This window comes from Ictalurus punctatus, chromosome 2 (genome assembly GCF_001660625.3).
Source record: "Ictalurus punctatus breed USDA103 chromosome 2, Coco_2.0, whole genome shotgun sequence".
NCBI classification, from domain to species: Eukaryota; Metazoa; Chordata; class Actinopteri; order Siluriformes; family Ictaluridae; genus Ictalurus; species Ictalurus punctatus.
Window position 1 is genome coordinate 14416369 of NC_030417.2, and position 10690 is coordinate 14427058.

The following is a 10690-nucleotide window of genomic DNA, read 5'->3' on the forward strand; positions in this document are numbered from 1 at the left end:
GAGCGGAGTTTCACCTGTAATTCAAATCATTGGTTTATATTAATGTGCTCATTCTAATTCATTATTAGCCACGATAATCAAAAGCTAAAGCTAAAGCTAAAGCTAAAGCTAATAATAATAATAATAATAATAATAATAATAATAATAATAATAATAATACATGCTGTTGTTTAATGAAGAACAATGTAGCGTTTTCTGTAAGGAGTCGTCAGTGTCATAATATATATATTATAAAACAGCAGCATGTTTAAACTAACTGGTACATGGTGGCTTAGTGGTTAGGACATTTGCCTCACACCTCTGGGGTTGTGGGTTCAAATTCTGCCTCAACCTGTGTACAGGGAGTTTGCATGTTCTCCCTGAACTTCGCGGGTTTCTTCTGGATACTCTGGTTTCCTCCTCAGTCCAAAGACATGTGCTGTAGTCTGATTTGCATTTCCAAATTGTCCGTAGTGTGTGAATGTGTGTGTGTAATTGTGTCCTTCGCTGGGTTGGCACCCTGTCTAGGGCGTCCCCTGCCTTGTGCTCTGAGTTCTCTGGGATAACCTCCAGGTTCCCCCATGAACCTGTGTAGGATAAGTGGTATGGAAAATGGATTTATAGTTTAAACTAGCATTGCAATCTTGTTTTGTAGGTTTATTGTGGCTCCAGAGTGACTGAATAATAGTGACTGAATAATTGTGACTGAATTTGAATAAATATGGACCGTTGTTCTTCTTTTGGAGTTATAACTGCTATAATCAGAAGAAAACGTGTAATGGAGCCTTGGCAGAGAGGTGAAGTAGAAGAGTGGGTAGTACGTTGAAGTTGAAATTACTCAGATGAGGATGGGTTCCCTTCTGAGTCTGGTTCCGCTCAAGGTTTCTTCCTCTTAAAACATCTTAGGGAGTTTTTCCTTTCCACCATCGCCACTCAGTGGCTTGCTCAGTTGGGATAAATTCGCACCTTTAATATCTGTATACCGTGTTGATATTTCTGTAAAGCTACTTTGAGACAATGTCTTTTGTTAAAAGCGCTATACAAATAAAATTGAATTGAATTGAATTACAGATCAGCGAGTCCTGCTTTGAGATGATTGCAGGTTTTATTATTATTGTTATTTACTATTTATTATTTTTATCATATAAAAAAACTGTGTATGCGTGTGTGAGAGAAAGAGAGATAGCAAAGGATAGAAGACTCCTTCACTCTTCAGATTTTAATCAGTTGAAGCTTTTAAATTATTCACATCACTGAAGTCCATTCACTGCCCTCTCCATCTCTCTCTCTCTCTCTCTCTCTCTCTCTCTCTCTCTCTCACACACACACACACACACACACACATGCATACACACAGAAAAGCAGAACACATACTCCTCATTGATACTTGCTACTTGTAAGAAACCATAGAGGAAGTCATATGTGTTTCCTGTCTGGTTCCTTCCTGAGATGTGTACACTATTTATAGCACTTTAGCTCATGTAGTTGATGTTTATTTACTTATGCACTGCATTTATAGCAACTCCATTACTGACATTAATTGCAGTGATTATATGTATATTCAAATGTACAAAAATACAGATATTTTATTAAAAACAATACCGTATAATGTGTTGGTACAATATAACTGTACAGTGCCTTCCGGAGTTTGTAGTGTTTATTATATCACTGCAGCATCATTGAGAGAAATCAAATTAACCATATAAATAACAGGTAAATAAAAAAACATGCGACAATAAATTAATAAAATAAAATCAAAGTTAATGTAAATATTAAATTATAAGTAGATAACTAAAACACATGCTATATATGCCATTATAAAAATAACAAATAAAGAATTTAAAAAATACATACATGTACATGTAACAAATAAATAAACCACATATGTTTCTGTAAAATAATAAAGGACAAATAAACAAATGAATATGAGTATGCCAATAAATAAATAAACAGGAAGTAATAAATGCACATTACTAATAAGATAACAAAATATAATGCTGTATAAGAACAAAAATGAAAATATAATAATAAAAAAAAGAAGATGCCATTATGCTTTGTATCAATCCACATTCAAATACAGATGTGACAACCAACATAAATTTGTTAATCATAAAAATGTTCAACTCAGTTGAGAGCTGGTGACTGTAAAGGCCATAGCATGTGATTTACATCATTTCCATCCTCATCAAAGTGTTTTCTCAAGGAGAATTTGCATCAAACATATTTCAAACATGGCAGCACGTATTTGATATTATGCACATAATCCCACTGACATGACACTCGGTCCCCCCCATATTATTAGCATCAGATTTGTTAAGCAACAAAAGAATGAAATTTCCATCCTGCCATCCAATGTTAATTTCATAACTGTATTTTATTAATTCTAGAACTTGTTAACCCCCATGTTAATAAAATAATTAATGTTTGAAAAGTTTACATATTTGTGTAATGTTGAAATAAATTCCTGTTGTTGTTGTTGTTTTCAATTTAATATGAAACGTTTCTCAGGGTATCTGTAGGTATCAGCACTTCAAATGTAATACTTGTTAATATCATATTCCATTTCCAAACTATATTAAGACCTGCCCGTCACTTCACTCATGCTACACGATACATCAGCTATAATGTATTGTGTTCATGTATATGCATCCATTTCTGGTTTTAAGTAAACTATAGCAGGGTAAAGATCTATATAGGTATATGGGAGACCGTAGCACATATCCTTTTCTTGCATTACCATTTGCTCCAACAATGAAAGGAAAAAAAATCCTGCATATCCTTTCCATGACTTTCCAAGAGAGGGAAAAAACTATACAGAGATGGATTACAGCAGTCAGATGAGAAAAAGATGTCACATTTACCATCATTCCCTCAGCAGCTGTATTAGAAACACCCTCACAGCAGGGTAATGGAACAAGCAGTGTTATAAATGTACATAAATTTTTGTAAAGAATATATATATATATATATATATATATATATATATGTATATATATATATATATATATATATATATATATATATATATATATATATATATATATATATATGTCACCAAAATAAAATAAAATTCCTTCACTTCTCATTACCAATCAGGTGAAATGCTGTAAACCTCAGCCCACAAAAATGTTTGAAATTATGCTAAGGTAAAACCAAAGTGAATCTGGTGCATATTGTGTTTAAATGCAGGTTATAAGCAACTCAAACTCAGAGCACAGAGATGAAGTTTGTGTGGAGCGTTATTTCCTGTGAACCGAGCTATTATGCCAGTAACACTCTAAAACACAGAGGAGTCGCACACACTCTGAGTGCAACATGGTCACATGGCTTTACCATTTCAAACAGCAATGAGTACAAATAAAAGCTCAATTATTTTTACAGTGTCGGTTCAGTTGCATTTTTAAGACTTCTGAAACGTGAATTTAAGACATTTTAATGCTAATTAAGGCCTTATTTTTACATTAAGTACCAACAGAAACCCTGGTTTCTTTTGTCTGTGTTTAAAGTTTGAGCCAGTGTAATGTAATTAGATGTAGATCTTTACCCTAACCCTGATGCGGGTGTTTATGTAATTGATTGACCTGTTAGCCTTTTGTGTATCATATCCCATTTTTACATTTTTACTGTAAACAAAACTATAATAAGGCAGTCATCTGTGTCTCTGTTCTGATGTTCCCCATTATCACAGCGTAATATGGTCTTCCTGGTCTAGCACTGTGGTGAAAAGGCTGTGTTTCCTGTGTGCGACAGTGACTTGCAATGTTCATATTAATCCTGCACAGTAATGACAGCAATGTATATCTAATGTATATCTGATATAAATACATCTGTAACCTTAACCATTCAGAATGTACACACGAGGTCTCATTTACTATCTTCACAATGTTTTGCAGACTGGAACACAAGCACTACTGTGTGTGATTCTGTGCCTGGTACATTCGGTGCCATGTGATCAGTATTTATCTGAGTGTATATACTGAGCAGATGTGCAGGGCAGAAGGTCAATCATCGAGTGAGAAAAAGAATACTGGAGAGATAAGCGTGTCCAACTTCCTTTCAGCACCAGCTCTTACACTTTATCGGAAAGGGTTTAAACAATGTTTTTCATGCTTGTTCAATGTACCATTATCAATTATTAACATGCTCCTATGGAACAGTCCTTAAGACACGAACAGTTTACAGGCAGTAGGCAATAACGGTCACAGTTACAATAACTTGGGTCATAAAAGAAACCTTTCTACTGAATCTGAAAAACACCAGAAGAAAGATGTCTAGGGTTCCTGCTCACCTGCGTGAACATGCCACAGTCCTGCTGCAGGGAGGCATGAGGACTGCAGATGTGGCCAGAGAAATAAACTGCAATGTCTGTAATGTAAGACAGCTAAGACAGTGCTACAGGGAGACGGGAAGGACAGCTGATCATCCTTCCAGTGTCAAACCACATGTAAACCATGTGTCCCCCCAGACGTGATCAAGAACTTGCAAATGCCTTGGTGAAAGAGTGGAGTAACATCTCACAGCAAGAACTGACCAATCTGGTGCAGTCCATGAGGATGAGATGCACTGTAGTACTTAAAACAGCTGGAGGCCACCAGATACTGACTGTTACATATTATATTTTAACCCCCCCCACCTTTGTTCACGGACTCATTATTCCATTTCTGTTCATCAAATGTCTGTGAAACTTGAAAACTGTTGAATGCTTTTATGTCAATGCAAATATTTACACATGTTAAGAAATTTGCCGGAAATAAAAGCAGTTAAATGGGGGAGGATTTTTTTTTTGGGACCTAAATAAGTAAATAAATAAATAAATAAATAAATAAACATATTGGTGTCTTAACTGTAACACTGAGTTCTTGATGGAAAATAGTTTTTTAACCCTCTCATTCAATATCCAGACCAGCTGTCACTGACTGTGTGAGTTTTTTTCTTTTTTCCAATATTATCTCACTATTGCCGAAGGCAATTATCCTTATAGCCTCCCAGTTTTCAAATAATTAGTACTGAATGTTCTGTTTTTCTGGCTGATATGAGTAAGAATATTTGTTCACTTGCTGACTGTAGTCAGTCATGTGATTCATGGCAAATGACCTCCCGAAAAGCATAAGCTATGTTAATTAATCACGGGAGAAACAGTCTCAGCAAATGAAAGGAATGGAGGACTCCTGTGGCAGGAGTGTGATGGAGTGTGAAAGAGTGTGATGGAGTGAGGATATCAGTGCGAGTTTGACAAGATCAGAAAATGGTCCTGCAACACAAACCATGTAAACTTTCAAGAGGGGAGTTACATCACGAATTCATTTCTACAGTATTTGTATAGCAAAATATTTTTAACAGTACTCACAGTGTCACAAAGCAGCTTCACAGGATGCAACGTCACAAATTTAGATTTTGATAATGAGCGAGTCAGAGGTGACAATGGCAAGAAAAACTGTGACAAAATGAGGAACCAGACTCAAATACATTGTCTTACAGTATGCAGAGTAAACACAAACAGTACTACAAGTGTTGAAAAGACACAGAATGTTCATTATGGTCTTACTGTGCATATGCTGCGTTCAAGTTGAAGATGCAACTTGTAATTCTCCACCTATAACCGGTAAAAATCACTGAAAATGTTTCCTCAATGTGAAATTTGAACTTGTCATCTTGGGCTAATTTTCATGACTAGCAATGACTAGCTTCCCTGATTACAGAGTGACATCTAATCATCATGGCCACTCACACTGTGAACAGTGTAAAGTTCCCCTCCTCTATTTTTAAATTACTTTATAGCCATATTGGCTTTAGGTCCATGTATGGGTCTCTGCAGGTCGGAGTAATGCGTTTGTCGAAAGGGTTCTCTTATTAGTGGAAAGAGGTTCTCGCTGGGAATGAGCTTTAACCATACAGCGTTAACCATACAGATACATCATTCTTCTTAGACATGAAAAATATGGAATTTTTGATTAAAAGCCTGAAATAAGGTCTGTCATTAACACAAGCTCAAAATATTTTCACGTTTTATCCTACAACATAAAATACATCAGTAATACCCGACTCGTGATTTTTTAAAGCTTTTACGTGTCTTGAAAAATATAGTTGCCAAATGTGACTACGGAGGTTATCGGGGACATTAAACATCATCATGCCAAACAGGAAACCTCATCTACTAAAGCCTGGTTGTGTTTATACTCGTGCTCTTGCAAACTATTCCAACTCAAAATTTCCTACTTATAGATTTATCAGTTTATAGTATTTTCCAATTGTAGAGGTTTTTCGAATTGTAATGCTATAAATTCTATCGGAAGTGTAGTAGTGGTGACGTTGAAGTCATGCTACCGTGATGTAGTTCGTTTATATCCTAACTTTAGCATTATATTTCTGTCGATTGTATTTAGGGTTCAAAATCCATAAAAGTTATGTTCATTTGTGAAGATTATCTTGAGGAACAAAACGTATAAGTATCATAAATATCATTGTGTTGGTCACAGAGCTTATTTTCCACAAAAATCCAAAAGTTATTTTTGTCAAAGGAAGCATGGTGATGCTAATTTCCAGGTTGGCCTAAAAAAAATGTCATCCCTGCAGCATTGCAATTTAACTCACAGACTGCCTGTATGTGTAACTGACAGCGCTCTCAGCCAATTGAAACAGCCTTTAGACACGCCCCAGAGCTTTTGGCATGCCCATTAAAGTCCAGAGGCTTTGAAATTCAGTGTTAGATACTGACTTGGCTTCGACTTTGGAGGAGACTTATAGCATCAGCAGCTGTGTGATCACGCTACTCAGTTCATATCTTGACTCTAGAATGAGGTCAGGATCTAACATGTTTGCTAGCCAATTTGTTTTTTTCTTTACAGTGTCATCTCTGTCCATTAATTAGATGTTTAACCAGATTCTACTTAAATACAAAGACTTGATGCAAACAAACAAAACAATGTTTGCTAGCTAGAAAAGTTTCAATTCAAAGAGAAATCTTTGTTCATTAGTGAATAGTGATCATGTCAACATTGACAGAGGTGATTTGAGGAAGACTGTTATGAAGGAAATAAAACACAACACGGCATGCTGTTATTGGAAATTTTCCTATAACATCACGTCAAGTGATTTATTTCTCTTGCCACAGCAGTTAGCCAATGATTACAATTACATCCGCAAAACAAGTTAATTCCTCTTATCACTTACTTTATAGTAGCTATAAACAGCCATTCCCTGAGTAGACTTTCTTTTCTCTGTCTTAAGGTTAATAAGATAAAAAAGAAGCTTGTCATGTTAGTAAGAAACAGGAAAGCATAAAGTGCTCCATCCTGAAAACCTTTCAGAAATGTGAAATAAACTTCTTCTTATAGAAAGTTTCACCATGCCAATGATTCTGCTATTTTCTTTGTAAAAAAAACAAACACTGTGTATTAATTTAATAGTAATATCAGGCTTAGATTATGAGAATGCCCTCCACATATTACCAACGTAATCAACACCTTCTGACCAATCTAACCAATTGAGGATTGAACAGAGCTATGGTATAAATTAGTTATAACATTGTATTACATTGATAAATTAGCGAGGTAGAGAGGTGGTAGTGTCCACCCATCCATCCATTTTCTGTACCGCTTATCCTACACAGGGTCCCAGGGAGCCTGGATCCTATCCCAGGGAACTCGGGGCACTGGGCAGGGGACAACCTGGATGGGGTGCCAACCCATCGCAGTGCACAATCACGCACACATCCATACACTATGGACAATTAAGTGATGCCATTCAGCCTACAGCGGATGTCTTTGGAGTGGGGGAGGAAACCGGAGTACCTGGAGGAAACCCCCGAATCATGGGGAGTACATGCAAACTCCGTGCACACAGGATGGAGGCGGAAATCGAGCCCCCAACCCCAAACGTATGAGGCAAACATGCTAACCACTAAGCTACTGTGCATCCCATGATAGTGTCCACTACATCTTAAATCGAGTACTTTTGAAGCAGTTAGGAATAAAACACTTAGGTGGCGTGCTGTTAAAGGAAATGAGTTGACGATGAGGTGGTGTTATGTGGGCAGACTGTTCCTATCACAGTACACCTCAAAGTGTTTTATTCCTCTTATATCACAGCAAAAACAAAAACAAAAACAAAAAAAAAACAACAACCTGCAAATGATTCAAAATTTTCATTTACCAAAGAGCAAGACATTCATACGTTTACTCATTTAGAGTTATGTTTTATGTTGCGGAAGTACCACAAATCAAGTATGTATATTTAAATTATGGCATGCATACTTAAAATTCTAGTATACATACTTATTTTTCAAGGACGCATATAAACTTTGCGTCCAACTTTTAAAAAAGCATACATATTTTGCATCTTATTGTTTAGTAATTGTTTGTACATATTATTAAATGTAAATTCTTAAAGACAAATGTATCAGTAAATTCGGTAAACGTTGCTTAGTAAATTAATCCATAGGGTAAGCTAGTTAAACTTTAGCTGGCTCCTGGGAGTCTGACCAGGATGAATAAATTGGATGAATTAAGTGTTTCAGCATGATTTAGATGCTCAAACTGACATATAAGGAATAGCAAAAACCTACAGCTTGATGAATGACTGCAGTGGTGAGTTGGCATAATGGGTAGTGTTATTACCTCATGTTCCAAATGTTGTAGATTCAATGCTGAACTGTGGTCACTTCAATAATGTTTCACAGTTCTTCCTGGGCTTGTGTGGATTTCCTACAGGTTCTCTAGTTTTCTCCCACCTCTAAAATTTTAGTATACATACTTATTTTTTACATATGCATATAAACTTTGTGTCTATATTTAGTTTGTGTACAACCTTTTTTTTTTTTTTTAAACATACTTATTTAGCATACTTATTGTTTAGTATTTCTACGTATTTTACTGATTTATTTAAAGACTTCTATGTATTAGTAAATTAGATAAACATTGCTTGATTAATTAATCCATATGTAAGCTAGTTAAACTCCAGCTACAGTGCTGAGTTGGCGTAATGGCTAGTGTTATTACTTCACGTTCCAAGGGTTGTTGGTTTGATGCTGAACTGTGGTTACTTTTGCAGAGTTTCACGGTTCCTCCTGGGCCTGTGTGGGTTTCCTACAGGTTCTCCAGTTTTCTCCCACCTCTTGAAAACATGCCACTTAATGGTTTATCTAAAGGTCTGACTTGTGAGACTACCGTGACTCTGACCAGGACAAATATGTAGATGACTGAATGACTTGTTTCAGCATGATTCTTATGCTCATACTGACATATAAGGAATAGTAAACATCTAAAGTTTGACCAATAACCTAACCAATAACTAGTTTTTGGATGAAATCCTTGGAACAGAAACATGTGCAATGAAATATTTTTAATCACATTTCCATGATATCAGTGTGAAGATATGCATTTATTAAAACATGCAGTTAACAGTTCTGTTCCTCATGTTCTTGGCAGCCATGAAATAAATAGAGCTTCCCCATGTCCTAAATATTACTTTTACCCCGGAGACTTACAGACGTAGATCAAATGTTTTGAGCCTCACGATGCGCTGCACTGGTTTGACACAACAACCGCTCACGTTTTTAGATTCCTGGAGGGGGGAAGAAGCGAGCATGTCAACACCCACACACCCACACACCCACACCCACACACCCACACCCACACACCCACACGCACACACACACACACACACACACACACACACACACACACACACACACACACACACACACAGTGTGAAATTCAGGATTTTCCTTGATTTTAATCAGATTCAGATCCGAAGTAACTAGTAACTTGAGTAGGCTTCTCATTGTATACTTTATTACTTTATCAAGTAATTATTATTACTTCTACTTTCCACTGCTACGTCTTTATCGCCACTGAACAGCTGTTCTATGAGGGTTCAGCTCTACCCAACCAACCTACCTACTTGTTGGAGGTGTGAAAAGGAAGGTGTGAAAATGCCTTAGCTAAAACAATAGCATGGTCGCTTAGAGTTTCTGTAGGACTGGGTTCAGCAACAAAAAAATTCTTTGTGTTTTTGAAGAAGATGAATCCTGCAACTTTTTTGCCAGTTACTTATTGACGCGTGGATCTCCCCTTTCCCCCGACTATCATCACCTCTCAGCAGCACTTCTCTTTGAGTTAAATGTTTTTGCCTCCATTGCGATGTCAAAGACTGCAAATACTTGACCTGGATAGAATTTATGCGGCTCTCCAAATTTTATGTTTCTGCTCCTCCCGTTCAATTTAATAAGCCAAAAGATAAGATTACTTTAAGATGATGATTGCTTATTAATCACCAGTACATTTGCATGTGAATCCAAAGCTATTGAAGCTTCAGCATATGCATTTTACTCCCTGGATTGCCCGATTAAACAAACGGCATTCCTTTTCCTAAAAAAGGTTTAAAAAATTTAGTGGTACTTTCACTAACTTCAAAAAAATTCTTGGTCACAATTGTAACTGGTGGGACAGTGAAATAGGTCAGTAAGAAGTTATCAGTTGCTCAATAAGCCTCATTATAAAATTGCAAACAATATAGTAAAAGTTTTTCCCTGAGCATGAACAATATTCGCTCAATATTCCGAAGATGTAAAAAGTCAAACTGCATTTGCAATAGGCAGTGATTTCTGTCATTGTAAAATAATGTTACAAAGCATACACTTATTTTTTGATCTACAGTTAAATAAAAGTTAAACTGGAAAATTAAATGGTAGGCTATAAAAATGCACATATTT